Source organism: Peromyscus maniculatus, chromosome 10 (genome assembly GCF_049852395.1).
Source record: "Peromyscus maniculatus bairdii isolate BWxNUB_F1_BW_parent chromosome 10, HU_Pman_BW_mat_3.1, whole genome shotgun sequence".
NCBI classification, from domain to species: domain Eukaryota; kingdom Metazoa; phylum Chordata; class Mammalia; order Rodentia; family Cricetidae; genus Peromyscus; species Peromyscus maniculatus.
Window position 1 is genome coordinate 70,205,574 of NC_134861.1, and position 17,326 is coordinate 70,222,899.

Below are 17,326 nucleotides of genomic sequence, written 5' to 3' on the forward strand. Positions count from 1 at the left end.
CTCATCTATAGGATGATAGAAACAATATTCGCTCTGCCTGCTGCATAGGATTTTTGAGGTTTAAAGGGTGCCCTTCAAGCATTTGTGATTTTCACCATCCACATTGATATGTCAACTGGTGTTGTCATTGTTCAGGTCTTGTTTAGGCAACCATACTGTTGAGGTTTCATGGGTACAACTTTGCTGCCACATATAGGAAATGCTATCTTACAAACTTCCTTGTCTTTTTGCTCTTGCAATATTTCTGCCCCTCTGCAAAAATGTTCCATGAGCTTTTGATACAGAAATTGTACTGTAGATGTATCGGTTGGGGTTGGACATGCCATGGTTAGTTGTTCTCTGCATTTGACCAGTTGTGTGTTCTGTAATGGTAAAAAGCTTCTTTGATGAGGGTTCAGATCTATACTTACCTGTTGGTATAAGGATAAGTATTTAGAATGCAATTAGAAATTATACTAACTTAGGAAGTGGTAGTGATAGGTTCTCCTCTAGGGTCCAACTCCATAGGGAGTTGGCTATATTTACAGTACCATCATGAATTTCCTCCCATTGGGCAGGCCTTAAGTACAAGTACACAGTTGTTGGTTACTCCCAAGATAGAACTGCCACTATTGCAGTCTTGGGGACATCTCACTGTGCTGGTCAGTAGGTTTTACCGCTGGGTAGGACTATTGATTGCACCTCTCCCTTAGGAGCTTGCATAGCCCCTTCAGATCCTATGAGAGTCAGTCCTAAAGGAAGAGGTCTCCAGGAAAGTTCCAGCTTGACACCTCTAGTCCTGTCTCCAAAATGTGCAATATCTTTAACAATAGAATCTTACTTTCAAGTTATGAGTAACAACCGAAGGCAACATCAATAACCTATATTGTTTTGGACTTTTCTGACCAACAGTTCAAAGGGAGGTTTTCCATGCTTGACACCAGGCTTTTGTTAAATAGTCTATGGCTCTTGTGGGGAACATTATCACCTGAGGTGCCATAAATTCATTTAAACAAAAATGTATGCCACTTTGTCTCCCTGTTTCTCTCTTGTCAAAACGAGATAACAGAAATACAGGTACCCATCTACTGGTGTTTTATGAAGAGTACGTAGTTTCATATTGGGAAATACCCATGCTTGGTACATAACAGGAACTATAGATGGATTTGTTCAAAAGTAAAACACACAAAAATCCTTCTCAATATGCTGGCTTTTAAAGTGAATTTTGCTGAACTAACTACAAGCCATTTGATGCTGTGAACAAGATCAAAAGAACTCATCAATAGGTCTTTTGTGTCATGTAGGCTTGGGGTCAGTTATATTAATTGACCCTTGGTTATTTTGTCTGAGAAGAGGAGGCTAGAAGTCCCCCAGAGAGTAATGAGGCATCCATCCAGTGGTTCACACTGGCAAAAGATCTTAGAACAGACAGCAAGGATGCTCCACCTCTCAGATTAGAGATGCAGTATTGGAGACTTTTGTGTGTGTATATATATTACTTGTTAGAATCAATACTGTCTTGACATTTTGAGAGTACTACCTTCTGACTCATGTAGCCCAGCCTGCCCTTGAACTCCTGATCTATGATGAAAAGTTTAAATTTTTTTGCTTTCTAAAAAAAAAAAAAAAAAAAAAAAAAATCATGTTGAAATTTAAGTCCTACCAGAACAGTATTGGGAGGTGTGGCTCTGAGGACATGACCGGGTCATGAAGCCTCCACCCTCACAAGTGGGACAGTTTGCCCTATGAAAGGGCTTGGTGAAGGATTATGCCCTTTTGGTCTTCTGTGAGGACACAACTTCCCTCCTCCTAGGAGGATGTGGCATTCAAGATACCATCTTCCAAGCACAGAAAAGTCTTCCACAGATATCAGCCTCCTGAGGCCTTGATCTGGGACTTGATGGCCTCCAGAGCGAGGTATACATATATATATATTCCTTGTATAAAAAGTTACCAGTGTGTGGTATTTTGTTGTAGCATCACACACAGACTAAGACAGCCCTTCAGCCACTGTCTTCCCCTCACGCAGTAGTGGAAGCCCGTTTGTCCTTTCCCTGGATAACAGAAAGGCAGGGGGCAAGAACAAAGGGTGGTCAGTGGTCACCAACTTGACCTACAGCTGGGGAGATCTCATGGGCTCAGGACTAACGCCTTTTTCCTAAGCTTCCATCACCACTTTGTGGTGGTTCGAATGAAAATGGCCCTCATAGGCCCATAGGGAGTGGCACTGTTAGGAGGTGTGGCCTTGTTGGAGGAGGGTGTGGCTTTGTTAGAGGAAGTGTGTCACTCGGGGTGGGCTCTGAGGTTTCAGAAGCTCAAGCCAGGCCCAGTGCCATCTCTCTCTTCCTGCTGCCTGCAAATCTGGATGTAGAACTCCCAGCTACCTCTCCAGCACCATGTCTGCATGCCTGCTTCCCAGCATGACAACAACGGACCAAGCCTCTGAACTGTAAGCCAGCCCCAATTAAATGTTTTCCTTTATAAGAGTTGCTATGGTCACAGTGTCCCTTCACAGCAATGAAACTTTAACTAAAACACCTTCTTCTCCATACTGTGTCTCTTCCTAATTCAGCACACTCCACAGGCTCAGTGGACAAGGCTTTGCACATCCACTCAGTCTCCGATGAACTCTGAAAGCCCTTCTCAAATTTTTTTCAAGGTGCCTCATCCTGGGCCTGTGTGTAACCTATCTTTGTTGTGGTTATTTTAAGCTCTTCATATGCCCTCAACATTCTTACTTTGAAGACATCTCCCCCCCACACACACACACACACTATCAAAGCAGATCACGATCGAAAGTCAGGACTATTTATCAACTACAGACATAATCTAGGGCCTATGAAATCTTCAAAGGTCACTGAAAGTATATTATTTTGAAAAGCCTAGCTTTAAAGTATAAAAAGAGAGCTGCAATATTACAATTTAAACTATCTATTTACAGGGGTTGGAAAGAGAGCTCAATAAAGAATGTGTGTTGCTTCTCCAGAGAACCTGAGTTCAGTTCACTACATCCGAAATGGCCTCAGAAGCTTCTGGCTTCCAGGAGCACTATCACATGTAACACACACACACACACACACACACACACACACACACACACACACACACACACACACCTTTATGTCCATTATCAGACATAATTTCCACACAATAGCAGCTGAGTTCAGCCATAATTTAGCTGGTAAATGATTGCTTTGTTAGATATTTAGACATTTTAAAGATATCTATCTAATCAGACTCTACTAGACTGTTTTAGAGTGTGATTAGTATTTAAATCAGTAGACTGACTGATAAAGCAGTCTTTGTTTCTGCCCTCCCTAATTCAGACAAGCCCTATCTAATCAACTGAAGAGCTGAACATCGAAGAGAAACTGACCTTCCACCAACTAAGACAGCTTGACCTGAGACAGAAAGAAAGGTACATAGACAGACAGACACTGACCTTGGACTCAAACTGAGACATTAGTTCTTTTGAGGTCTCAAAGCTGGTAGCTTTGGACTGGAAACTAAATGGTGGTTCTCCTGTATCTGCGGCCATGGACTTCTCAGCCTCCACAATCATGTGGGCCAATTTTTAGAGTGATTATTCATATTCTGTCTCTCATCTCTGTCCCTCTGGCCTGTCAGTAGAGCCCTGACTAATACAGCAGCCTCTCCTGAACACTTGAGCAAGTGACTTCTGTAAACACCCCATGTGAGGCAGAGAGGAGATCTCCACGTACATATCCTTTGTCCTCTTAGGAAAAAACAATAGGGCATTAGCCGGCATGTTCTTATTTTACCTTATTGTAAATGAACAAAGATATGTGTTGGGCCTAAATTATAGACAACAGAAAAGCTTCAAACCAGCCCAGCTGAAGCTGACGGAACAGGACAATGAGGGACAAGAGAGCTGATCGCTCTGCCTTCCATCTTGGAGTTTGCATCTACTTTGAGAACTGCCCTTTCCTTTGTTATACAGAGGATGAGATCCTACTGGAAATGATAGGTAAGGCTAGTGCCTTGATCAGGCTGAATTCCTTTTGGGACACCCTATACTCTACCCACATGTATCATTCAATATAATTTATTTGTAATGATGTAATTGATGAGTTAGGTGGCAACTGACTAGCGAATGTGCTATTATACTGTATTTATTTAATTAAATATATTTAGTTGTGACTTTCAATTCTCTAGCCCACGAAGGATAGGTGTATGGCTTAGGGCAGCAGAAAACAGGCCTGTGTATGTGGAGTGAAGACGCCCAGCTTTGCAAGTAAAGAATGAAGGCTTGGGGCACCTCGACCATCAGGAGTCTGGGAGCTACTAGGGAGAGAGGATTGGTCTTCATCCCAAGCAGATCGATAGCTCTGGTCTTGCACCTAAGATAGAAATGACCTGGTCCGGTGAACAGGATTATGACCTTCATTTTGCTACCTGAAACGAATAAATTAAACCAATGAAAGAAGGCAGTTTTCTCAAAGTCATCCAGTGCTTACCATCAGCAAGGAGACCATTTGGTCAGCTCCCAATGCCCAGGGGAACCTTACGTATACAAGCCATGTATGTGTGTACATGATCAGGGAAAAATGACTAACTGGACCCTAGTTACAGTTTCTAGAGCTTGACAAGAGATTAATGCCCTTAGTCATTTAACTCCAGTCTTCAGCACCCTGTTTGACTCATGGAGGAAGGTGGAGTCTTTTTTTTTTTCTTTTCTTTTTTCCCTTGACAATGACAACAAAAATGCCTATGCCAACCAGTTTGACTGCCCAGCCTCTCCAGGGAGATCTGGGTTACATTTCTCTGAACTACTAGCTGGTGAAGAAACATGGATCTTTTGCTTTTCTGTCTGCCTGCCAGGGTCATCACCCCAGCTTGATGTAGGTAACACAGCTCTTACTGGTTTAACTGTAGGGAACCTTAAACTCACTCTCCGCTCCTCTCCAAGGCCATGTGCTCGGCCTCTGAATGGAGACCTGGACTGTTCCATGTCCCAGCTGGGAAATGCCATGCTTTTAAACAGTTTTGCCTTCAAACTGCCCTTACCTTGCTCTGTTTGGCCAGGCCAAACTACGGCCACAGTTGTATATAATTAGTTAACTTCACTCACTGTCTCCTGTGTTTATGGTTTCCTGCCCAATTCCAAGTGACAAATGACTATCCCAAAGCCATGGGCTTGACCCCAGATGACTTCATGCCTGATTGCCTTCTTCCCAGTGCATGGGTCAGTACTCAGAGACCCCCAGAGTCCTTGCTCAGCTGGTAATTGATTGTGTGTGAATTCACGGGCCACTTGGCAGACCTGGGCACTGGACACAGCCGAGGGCGGTAGAGACAGCCGCTGACTGAGTGCAAGCCCTCAGATATTCACTTCAAATGAGGGCCTGAGTGTGAAGAACCTTGCCACCCAGGGTGAGGAAGGGACGATGACCTGAGAAAACGAAGTCCTGTCCCAGGGCAGCCAGGACTGATGAAAGCAAGCCAGGGTTTCCCCAGTACCTGTGTTATTTTCCTTTGGTCTCTTTGCTGACTGATGTCAATCAACTGTCAACCGATGCAGCACAGTGTCTAGGTCACGCTTCTGCTCTCCATGCCTCGGTCTGTTTGTTTATGCATCGAGTATCCTCTCTTCTTAAGAGTTCTTTCTATATCGAAGTATCAGAGCACTGCCACATCTGTTCAAGTGTTGTAAATTGTGGCAAAGTGCAAAAAATCCTAGAAAAAGAAGGCTGAAAGCCTGGGTAGAGATCTACTCTCATTCAATGCATAGTTCAGCAATGATTTCACCACTTGGCCTGGGGTCCTTCATTTGTAGAAGGAAGTAGAAGAAGGGCGGAGAAAGCAAAAGAAAAGTCAAGGTGCTGGAGAGATGGCTCAACTTTTCAGAGAACTTTCTATCCTTCCAGAGGTCCCAAGTTCAGTTCTCAAGACCCATGTTTGAGGGCTCACCAATGCCTGTGATCACCATTGCCAGTCCAGGGGATCAAATGCTCTCCTCTGCTCTCACTGGGCACCTGAGCATGTGTGTGTGTGTGTGTGTGTGTGTGTGTGTGTGTGTGTGTGTGTGCGCGCGTGTGCGCGCGCGCGTGCCTCCACACACATATACATAAATAAATGTTTAAAAACCTTTTATAGAAACATCAAGAAATCAAGGAAGCCAGGCAGGGAGGGAGGGAAGTAAGGCTGGGAAGACAGAGAGGTGAGGCCTGGGGTGGTTTAAATGTCCCCAGCTCTCTGCTTCATTTGTTTTGAAGTTACGTTGGTAGGTTAATAAACACTTAGAATTATAGCTTGTTAATAAACTGATTCTTTATTATGAACAGCTTTGTCACTAGAAATAGTCTTTGTTCTGAAACGCGCTGGCTATTAACCAACCACAGCTTTCTTTTCTTATGCTAGCAAGCTATACTTTTGTCTACCTTTTTCCTTTTAACCCCTCTCTGCTTCAATACAAAGTATTTTTGAGGCAGGGTTTCTCTGTGTAGTTTTGGTGCCTGTCCTGGAACTCACTCTGTAGCCCAGGCTGGCCTCGAACTCACAGAGATCTGCCTGGCTTTGCCTCCTAAGTGCTGGGATTAAAGGTGTGCACCACCACTGCCCGGCCAAAGTATATTTTTGTATTACCATATAGGTAGATCATGTTTCTCCCCTCCCCCTGTCCTTTAAGTAGAAAATGTAAAACACTTTAGGACATTTACTCTTAGTGAAATGATCAATTTGGTGATTTTTTAGCCTATCATCTTATTATATATGTTTTTTCTATTTGCTGTTTTATTTTTGAAACTTCTCTTGGGTTGGTTTCATCTACTTCTAGCTGTGACTATTCCGTGATATTGTAATTATTGCATTAGACTTGGAAGCGTAGGCCCTTTTTCCTTAGTTTTTACCACATTTTAAAATTCATTTTATGTGCATGTGTGCATGGATGTGTGTTGGCATGCACACACCACAGCATGAATGTAGGAGATCAGAGGACCACTTTGGGGGATCTGTCCTTTCCTTCCACTGTGAGGATCCCAGGGATTAAACTTCGGTCATCTGACTTGGCAGCAGAGGCCTTTACCCGACAGAGCCATCTCCCTGCCTGAATACAAATCTTGAGCTTGCCTCAGGAGATATCATTCCCCTTCACACATCATGTAATTATTCCTTACCGTGGAATAGTGCCATCTGTCCTCTTCCATCTTCTACACGGCTGTCACGTGCTAGCATGGCATAAATCCCCAAACCAAGTTAGTTATTATCATTATCATTATTATTATTAATTATGATGATGATGATGATGCATTGTTTTTATTTTTTGAAACAGGGCCTCACTCTGCAGCCCAGGCTTGCCTAGACTTGACTATACCAAAGGCTGACCTGGAACTAAGTATGTACCCACATCTTCTTCAGTGTTAGGATTACAGGTATGAGCCACCATACCAGACTTACATTGTTATTTTTAAATAGTTAAAACTTTGGGGGAAAAACTTTAAAATCTGAATGCATTAATTAAATTAGAAAACTTCAACTATCTCCCATGTGTTGCTATTCCCAGTATTCTTTCCTCCTTTCTCTTTAAATATCTATGTATCTATGTATGTATGTATGTATGTATGTATGTATGTATGTATCTATCTATCTATCTATCTATCTATCTATCTATCTATCTATCTATCTATCTATCTATCTTCCTAACTAACTAATTATATGTGTGTTGGGGTGGGGGATGCCTAGATGTGTCTATGCATACCCCATGTGTGCAGCAGCCTAAAGCGATCAGAAGAGGGAAATAGATCTGGTTACAAACATTTATGAGTCTCCAAGTGGGTACTGGGAGACGACCCAGGTCCTCACCAGAGCAGGAAGGGCCTTAACTGCTGGGCCTTCTTCTAGCTCCTTCCTCCTTCCTTCATGATCATCTTTGCTATCTGTTCCCGTCTTCTCTGTGGAAGGACAAGAAGGAGGATCGTGAGAGTTTGAGGACTTCCTTGTCTGTGTGAGATCCTATCTCTGAAATAAAATGAAATAAACAATAAACAAACAACAAGAGCCATTCCTCACAGGACAGATTTACTGTTGACTCAAAATAAAATAAAATAAACAAGAGTCATACTCACTGGACAGATTAGCTATTGCCCCCCCCTCTCTCTTCCTTATTCTTTGAAAAATTCATAGATGTATATCATGCATCTTACTCATATTACCCCTGACCCTCTCCCTCCTATTCCCCATGACCCTCTTCACAAGCTTCGAGTCCTCTCTGCTTTTGCTTTGTTTGTTTGTTTTATAACTCACTGATGCCAATTAGTGCTTCCCAAATGCACATGGCTGTGGGGTCATCCACTGGGGCATGGGACTCTGCCAGTAGTCAACCTCCAAAGAAAAATTTCTCTGTCTCTCTCTGTCTCTCTCTGTCTCTGTCTCTCTCTCTCTCTCTCTCTCTCTCTCTCTCTCTCTCTCTCTTCCAATAGTCATCAACTGTCATTAGCCCCTGAGCTAGGGATGGGGTCACAGGAGCCCCTCCCTGCTCCATGTTGGAAATTTTGAGTGACTTGGTCTTGCGCAGGTAACCGAGGTTGCTATGTGTTCCCATGGGCCACAGCTATGTCGTGTTCAGCATTTCATGTCACTCCTCCCCGTCCTGTAGCACAAATCTTAGAAGGTCTTATTAATAAAAACAAACCCAGGGCCAGGTATTGGGGTGAATGCTGGAAGATCAGAGAAACAGAACAGGCCGCAGCCACCTCACCTCGCCACTTCCTCAGCTGATCCTGTTTTCTCAGACTGGAAGCCTCTGTGTCCTCATCCAGAGTGAATCTCAGCTGAACTGATGCTAGAAGCCTGAAAGCTTAACCACTAAAAGCTTCTAGTTTCTGGTCCTCATGCCTTATATACCTGTCTGCTTTCTGCCATCACTTCCTAAGATTAAAGATGTGTGTCACCATGCCTGGCTGTTTCCAGTGTGGCTTTGAACTCACAGAGATCCAGATGGATCTCTGCCTCCCAAGTGATAGGATTAAAGGTGTGAGTGCCACCATTTTCTGGCCTCTATATCTAGTGGCTGTTCTGTTCTCTGACCCCAGATAAGTTTATTAGGGTGCACAATATTTTGGGGAACACAATATCACCATACCATCCCCTGGCACTTGCACTCTGCAATGTCCTCTTACAGGTGGTGAGGTCTCAATACAGATGTTCCATCTACAGCTGAGCACTCACAGTCAGTTCTCAGCATTTTGAACAGTTCTGAGTCTGCATTAACCACTATCTACTGCAATAGGAAGCTTTTCTGACCAAGGTTGAGAGGAGCACAAACATATGGATATAAACATAAACATTCAGAAGGCCGTTTGACAACGTGAACATTTAGCAAAACAACATCAATGGGCTAGCCGTGAGTTTTGGCCGTGTTCACAGTACCAAGCATGAATTCCTTTCTGTGGAATGGGTCTCAAATCCAATCAAGAGAGCAATTGGTTACCCCCATAACAGCCTTGCCACTGTTACACTGTTAGCGCTGCAGGTCAGTGTTGTCGCCTGCAGTGTCCATCACTGATAAGACCCTTGGTGTCTTTTCTGTATCAGCCACCTGTACAGCACCTTCTAGAACTATGAAATCTAGCCACCAGCTGACTTCCTTTAGTTTTTACAACCCTTCAAAAATGCATACTCCACCTTTGGTTTTGAAACAGTTTTCTGGGTACAGAATTCTGAAGACAAGCACAGGGCCCAACACATAGTAAGGATTCGATGAGCATTGTAGAGGGAACTGACAAGCCCATGAACCCCATCTTCATGTCCTGACCACACTGAGAAAGACTTCGTGCTCCAGGGAGAAGCAGCTTGGGACTGTTGAGAGGAGATACTGTTGACAGAGGGGCAAGGGCCATGTTAGGGGTTGGGTTACTGGCCTGCCCTGGAAGGGCTTATGTGTCGTGCCTACTGTGATACCTCCCTCCTAAAGGCCTTGAAGGAAAAGTCACTCTGACTTTGCAAAAAAAAAAAAAAAAAAAAAAAAAAACCTGGCAATAACACCCAACTTCCCTTCCTGACAGTCCACAGTTGGTGTTTTTCTGGCTGGCTGGCAGAACTCTAGCCAAGAGAGGGTTCCTTGGGGACAGATCTCTGGCATCTGGGCAGAAGGTGGAAGGTGGGGGCTCCCCTTCCAAACTCCCGTGAAAGACAGGAGGCCAGAAGGAGGACCACCATCCAAAGATGGCGACATCAACAATCCGGGCTTGTTTTTGGAGCTCTGGATCAAACCAACTTAAGGAAAAAAGAAAACAAATAAAATAAACAGAGGAGGTCAAACCATGTGTCCTGCTGCTGGGACATTTGGGAGCACACTATACTCAGGAACGAGAGCTTCTCGGGGAGAATAACAGGTTTGTATTTTGTTTTGGGTTTTGGTTGGTTAACTTTCAGAGGCAGGGTCTCACTCTACAGTTCATGCTGGCCTAGAAATCACTAGTTAACCCAAACTGGCCTAGAACTTACAGCAATCCTCCTGCCTCCGCCTTCCTAGTGCTGAGATCACAGGTATGCAGCGTCACACCTTGTCTGTGAATCCTTGGTATGCCTGCCACTTCTGTCTCAAAGGCTCTCACAAGGCAAGCCCTGTCACCTGAGCCAAAGTCTCCCTCATTCACACTACAGTTTAAATAGCCAACTTCACTATTTTGAACACAATTAATAACCTGAAGTTTGAACTAATTCAAACTCTAAATTCAGAACTTCTATTAAAAGAAGAGGAAAAGGAGGAGGAGGAAGAAGATCATGAAGATGATGATGATAATGATGATGATGAAGCCACCAAAGGAAAAGCAACCGGGCACACCCGGAGCTGTGGTAGAGCCTGACGGACCAAGGACAACTCCAGCTGGAACTGGCTGACTCTGAGAGAGAGCTGAACACAGTACAGCCAGGAAGGCAGCTGTTCCTTTTCCAGCAGGCACTGAGAGGGGAATCTTGGCTCAAGCTCCTCGCTGCACAAACTGGTTCTCAAACCAGCAGCACCTGGGACTTTAGAGATGAAAAGTCTCTGTGGCTCTGGATAAGGGAGTGATTTCTAACGCAGAAAACCAAATGTGCAAGAAGCCCAGAGGAAAACAGACTGGACACCAACTAGATTGCAAGTTTGCGCTTCCAAGGAGATGGTTAAGAAAGGGCTGAGTGGCGGAAACCTTGTCTCACTGCCCTAGGTATGGTCCCCAATACTACAAAAAAAAATTGTTGTTGTTTAATTTATTTATTTTTTTAAGCCAGGAACAGTGATTCTGCTGGTAGGGCTTGCAGTCCCAGTGATGTGAGAAGCTGAGGCAGGAGGATCCCCTGAGCTCAATATCAAACCAACCTAGCAAATATCGTGAGGCCCCACCTAAAGGAGAATGGAAGATGGAAGGGAGGGGGAAGAAAAGAAGAGGGGGAGGGAGGGAGGGAGAGAGGGAGGGAGAGGAAAGGGGGAAAAGGAGGGAGAAATTCCAAGGGGGAAAGGGAGAGACGGAGAAGGAAGGGTCAGAAGGGAGAGAGAAGGGGGGGGGGAGAGACAGACAGACAGACAGACAGACAGAACGTGCAGCATTGTCATATAATGCAGCAATACTACATTTAGGTGTATGTCCAAAAGAGTTGAACAAGTCCACTTCTTCAGGTGCAGTGGTACACCCCTTAATCTCAGAACGTGGGAGGCGAAAACAAGAGGATCAGGAGTTCAAGTTCAGCCCAAGCTATATAGCAGGTAGTGAGTTTGAAGACAGCCTGGGCTACATGAGACCCAGTCTCAAAAAAGAAAGAAAAAAAGAGAAAGAAAAGAAACAACAATAAAAGCATGAAAAAGCCAACACCGTACCTCAGCCGGTAAAGGCGATTACTGCGTAAGCCTGGTGACCTGCGTTCAATCCCCTGAGCTGGAAGGAGGGGGTCAACCCTACAACATTGCTGACTGCCACACATGGGCTATAGCACACACATGCCTGCATACCTGAACTCACCCATACACATCATATGCACACATATACATACAATAAAAATATGTTTTCATAAAATAAGAGAGAATCAGACAACGTGCCTGGGGCCTGGGGAGTTGGCTCAGCACTTAAGAGCACTCGTTGCTCTTACAGAGGACTTGGATTCAGTTCCCAGCAACCAGATGGTGACTCTCACGTTCCAGGGGATTTAGCACCCTATTCTGATTTCAAAAAGTACCAGGCACACATGTGGTGCACATACATATGCACGCAGGTAAAACACTCATATACAAAAAGTTTAAAGAAAAATCTAAAAAAAAAAAAAATTTAAAGAAGTATGTTCGGTCAAGAATTCATGCACAGATATTCATAATATCAAACTTGTACACATTGTGCATAAGAGCCCAAAGGTGTCAGCAACCTCATGCCTGTCAATTGAGGATGACTAAACCGTGCAGTGTTTCCAAGGCTGGGCGTGGCTCAGCGGTTAAGAGCATCCACTGCTCTCAGAGAGTTCCATTAGCGGCCCCATATCAGGCCATTCCCAAACATCTGTCATTCTAGTTTCCAGGGATCCAGCATTCTCAGACTCTGAGGGCACTCAGCTCATACACAGATACCCACACATATATAAATAATCTAAAACTATTTAAATCCATTTCAATGTATTCCCATCCGATGTATCCAAAAGGAACAAGCACTGATTGATTTACACTACAGTGTGAATGACCTTGGAAGCACTACCGTTAGTGACAGAACCCAGACACACAAGAAGACAGACATTGAATTATTCCATTTGTGTTTTGTGGTTCTTCGGTTTCGCTTGGTTTTGAGCTAGGGTTTCGTTACGGAGTCCATGCTGCCCCAGCACTCCCAATGTGACCCAGACTGGCCTCCAACTCAAGACGCTGCTGCCTTAGACACTCCCCCACCCACCCACCCACACACACCCCCCCCCCCGGTGTGTAACACCACATGGGATATATCACTGCATTCGACACACAAGTCCGTTTTCATGGGCGAAGAGGAAGGTAAATGGAGAGATTTCTTGTGGGAGTGATGCAGAGAGCCTGAAATTAAAATGGCCCTACTTTACACAGTTTCACTTACCTGCCATCAACTGTGGTGTAAAATGGAGAGTTCTAGAATCAGACGGTTTGGAAGTTTCTAGGTGCATTCTGTGACGCAATCTTACAGACTTACTCTACACCACTGGGTGTCAGTCATCTCTGTCCAGCACACCCATGCTGGCCACACCACCTACCCATCCACTAGTCACTGAGCGTCAGTCTTGGTTTTCAGATTGACTACTGAAGTGTCTGTCAAAGGGCTGCGTTCAAGTGAGTCATACGTAGTCACCAAACAATGTGTCACAGTCACCTGACAATGTGTCACAGTCACCTGACAATGTGTCACAGTGTATGCACAGCACCACATCTTACTTCTTGTGGCATGGCCGCTGTGTCATTTTGAGGGAGTGAGACTCACTACAGCCACACGAATTTACTACAGTCTATTGGGATTTACTTTCTTTTAATGTGCATGAGTGTTTTGCCTGAACCACTCATGTGCTGGTGTCCAGAGAGGCCAGCAGAGGACATCAGAGGATGATGAAACCGGAGTTACAGACAGCTGTGAGCTGTCACATGAGTTCTAGAAACTGAACCCGGGTCCTCTGCAACATTAATAAGTGCTCTTTACTATGAAGTAAACTCTCAAACCTCTAGTAAAGCATATTGTTATTAAGTGTTCTGTTATCCTTGTTGATACATTACTATGTATCATCTATATTTATATTTATAAATGTAACCTTTTCATAGGTATTTATATAAAGGAAAGACACAGAATAAATAAGCCAACCATTAGGAGACTTAGGACCTATCCTTAGATGATAAGTGGGGACCACGATGCTTGTACATCCTTACTAGTAGGCTAAAAAAGTTCTTGAATTATACTTCAAAAGGGTAAATCTTGTGATAAATGAACTACATCACAATACAAAGAAATGTAGAGAGATGGAAAAAAGTTCAGGCCCTCAGCCAGGCTCGCTGCATCAACACCTGCATTTTAACAGGATCCTCGGATGACTGGAGAATCCTCCAAGCTTGAGAAACACCATTTGTGGCACAGCTTCCCACATTCAGCGGCAGGTTTGGAATCACAGAGGGAGTTTTCAAAACTGTGCCCTGGCATATAAGCTGTGTTTTGTGCTGTCTGCCCAATGCACGTGTAAGTTCCTGGAACATCTGGCACGGACTGACACCTCACCTGGGCTTTCACTCCATCCAAGTCATCTCGTGGCCCTCCAAAACTTCATTGCTGGGTATGAGAGGGATGATCTGGACCTGGTTGCGTCATTAGAATTGCTGTGCTGTTGACCGGCCAAGAGGCCTTGGACAAATTGGTGAACACCTCAATTTACTGGGATGATGACAGTTTATACTTCATAGGGTTGCAGAATGGAATAAACTAATATTCACAAAGCATATAGAATAGTATTTATATGTAGTAGCATTATATATGTGTCTCTATCAGGTATTATTATACAAGTGAAAATTGTATTCACTTATGTTATTATGTGATAGGTAGTAATTATGGAACCCTGACCATGTGCTAGGCATTGAGTTGGTGTTTCTCATTATGTTATATAATTCTAAGTCTTACTTCCAAGAGACAGAAATTCATACAGCAAAAACTTAGTGAGCATTATGTGACCACAATAAGAAATTGAAATCAGGGACACAGGGTGACCTGCCTGGTCACAGGACTAATGGCAGAGGAGCTCCATCCAACTCTAGAACCACTGCTCTTGCCCATCAACTCCTGGAGTCATCCATTCAAAAGCAAGTGGCTACCTGGGGCAAGGGGACCTGGGATCCCAAGCAAGGGCCTTGGAGAGTGGCCCTAATGGATCAGGACTTCTGGTCCCCTATGAGATGGACATATGTGCAGCCTAGTAGAGACTGAGGTGCTGGGGAGTGTAGAGTCCCAGGTGTCTGGCTTGGGGCTCTCTGCCCCTTCTATGACAGGGAGCATACTCCCAAGCACAGTGCCCAGTCTGCAATAGCTCCTGTTATCTCAGCAGCCAGCTGCTCATGATGGAAGATCCCCACAAAGCAGGAGACAGCACTTAGATAGCAAGGCGTATCATGGGTGTCTAAATCTCTGCCTCTAAAGCAAAACTCCATAATCCCTATGGGTTTTCCTGGGGACTTCATGCTTAGAAGCTGTTGGATTCAGGAAAAGAGAAAAATTTAAGCCAGTCTCAAAAATGACCATCAAGAGTTGTTAAGACTTTGGGACTGGTTAATTTTGGTTGTGCTGTTTTTACTTATTAGCAGTTTTTTTTTAAATAGTAAATTTTATTTTTAAAACATTTGAGTTGCTCAGACCTACAGTGTCCCCATGCCTTCCAGAAGACCCCAGCCTAGACTCCAAACCCTTTACTATCCAACGTTCCAAATAGCTCCTTCCAAAAGCCTGAAAAACACCATCCTTCGCAGGCTCTCACTCCACCATCATTAAAACAGCAGACATTTAATAAGCCCTGCCACTCTATATTTGGATTTCCAAGTGGGCTGTTCCCACCCAGCTGCCATCGATGAGGTGACTGTCCTCAGCCAGAGAACCGGCTGAGAGCCTCACAACACTGTGCTCCATAACTCACTGCTCAGCTGCTCTTTCCAAAAACAGACTGTTTTTGATGGAAAACACTGCTTCATTTCAGAATCGTGGCTCTCCTCCCTGCTCAACTTTCTTCTCCTCCCCAAGCCCAGCCAGAAGGCTCTTTCCTAATGGAACCGCTGGAACCGCTGCTAGCCTGCTGGGGGAGGGCGGAGATGGCTGAGGGAAGGAAGTGGAGGTAGACAGAAAAGACGATGGTGGTGGTGGTGGTGGTGGTGGTGGTGTGTGTGTGTGTGTGTGTGTGAGAGAGAGAGAGAGAGAGAGAGAGAGAGAGAGAGAGAGAGAGAGAGAGAGAGAGAGAGACTGCCTGTGGCGTGTGTGTGTGTGTGTGTGTGTGTGTGTGTGTGTGTGTGTGTGTGTGTGTGTTATGTGTATGTGAGTGTGTACAAAAGTCTATATGTCTGGGTTTTGAGCAGTGCGTAGTGTTTGCTTTTGCGAGTGAAAGAATCAAACAAGTATGCATCTGGCTGCTTAATTAAATAATAGTCAAATTTTATTTCAACTTCATTTTCACTTTTGCAGATTTCAATGGGCACTAAGGTTGAACATCATTGAGACATGAGTCCTTAAATCCTTTGGGGGCAGGGAAGAGTTAATAAAATTAGATCAACTTCAGAATTTTATAGAAGTTGAACAGTTTGAATGAACACAAATGATCTCATCACTTAAATGCCCCAATAGAGCCTCCCTTTCATTTTATTTCATTTTAGGACAGAGTCTTGCTAGGCCGTCCAGGCTGGCTTCAAACTCATGATCCTCCTGCCTCCAATTCCTGATTGCCGGGATTACAGGCATGCACCATCACTCGGTTCCTTTTCATGTGGTTAAGCTGGTTGTTTACATACAGTGTCTGTTCTGAGTCCAGATACGGGAGGTGGAGCTGGTTAGGTCTCAGAGGGCCTGTCTCAGGAGAGAGGACAGACGCCAGGGGCCAGCAGTCTAATGGACATGGTGCAGAGTTCAGAGTCAACAAGTCTGGATGGACTTAGGTGTACCTCAGCGCTTACCTAGCACGAGCAAGGCCTGGGGCTTGATTCCCCAGCACCATAAGAAAGAAAAGCATGCCAGGTCTTTAGCCTGCCTTGGTCACTTCTCAGCATGATTTACCATTTGGATAAGTCAGCTGACTCCTGTGAAGTTCGCCTCTGGAGCCCCAAACGATCTCTTTGGGAGAGAGGACGTGTGGAAGCGTGTGGCTCCGAGTTACTGCCTTTCCCCTCAGTGTTCGGATGAGGTGTGCAGTCAGTCCGCTTGCTTTTTTGTTCCACCTAGCTGGCTGGTTAAACGCATGCGCCCTCTTCCTAATGTTGCATCTCTAATAGCATTCTAGTCCGTGCCTCAGATCAAAAGGCTCGATTTTTTTTTTCCTGGAAGTGAGAGCATTTGCCCCAACATGAAGCAGCCACTTAGAATAGCAATGACATTTTTTTTCTGCTCTGGGCCAAGCACTATTGCTGCCTCGTAGCCTGGATTCTCAGTTCCAGCACTACTGACTTTCAGGGCTAACTGTTACGAGCAGCATCCAGGCCTGTCCCTGTTAGATATTGGTTTTAGCCTCTCCACCCAGGGTTCGTCCTGTCTCAGCCTCCCATCTTGCTGTAGGAGCACCGGGATTCCAGATGTGCTACCTCATCCAGCTGTAGCTGGGTTCTGGGAAAACAGACTCAGCTTGTGCAGCAGGGTCCCCTGGGTCGTCTCCTCAACCCTGTCCTGTATGTCTCAAACTCTGT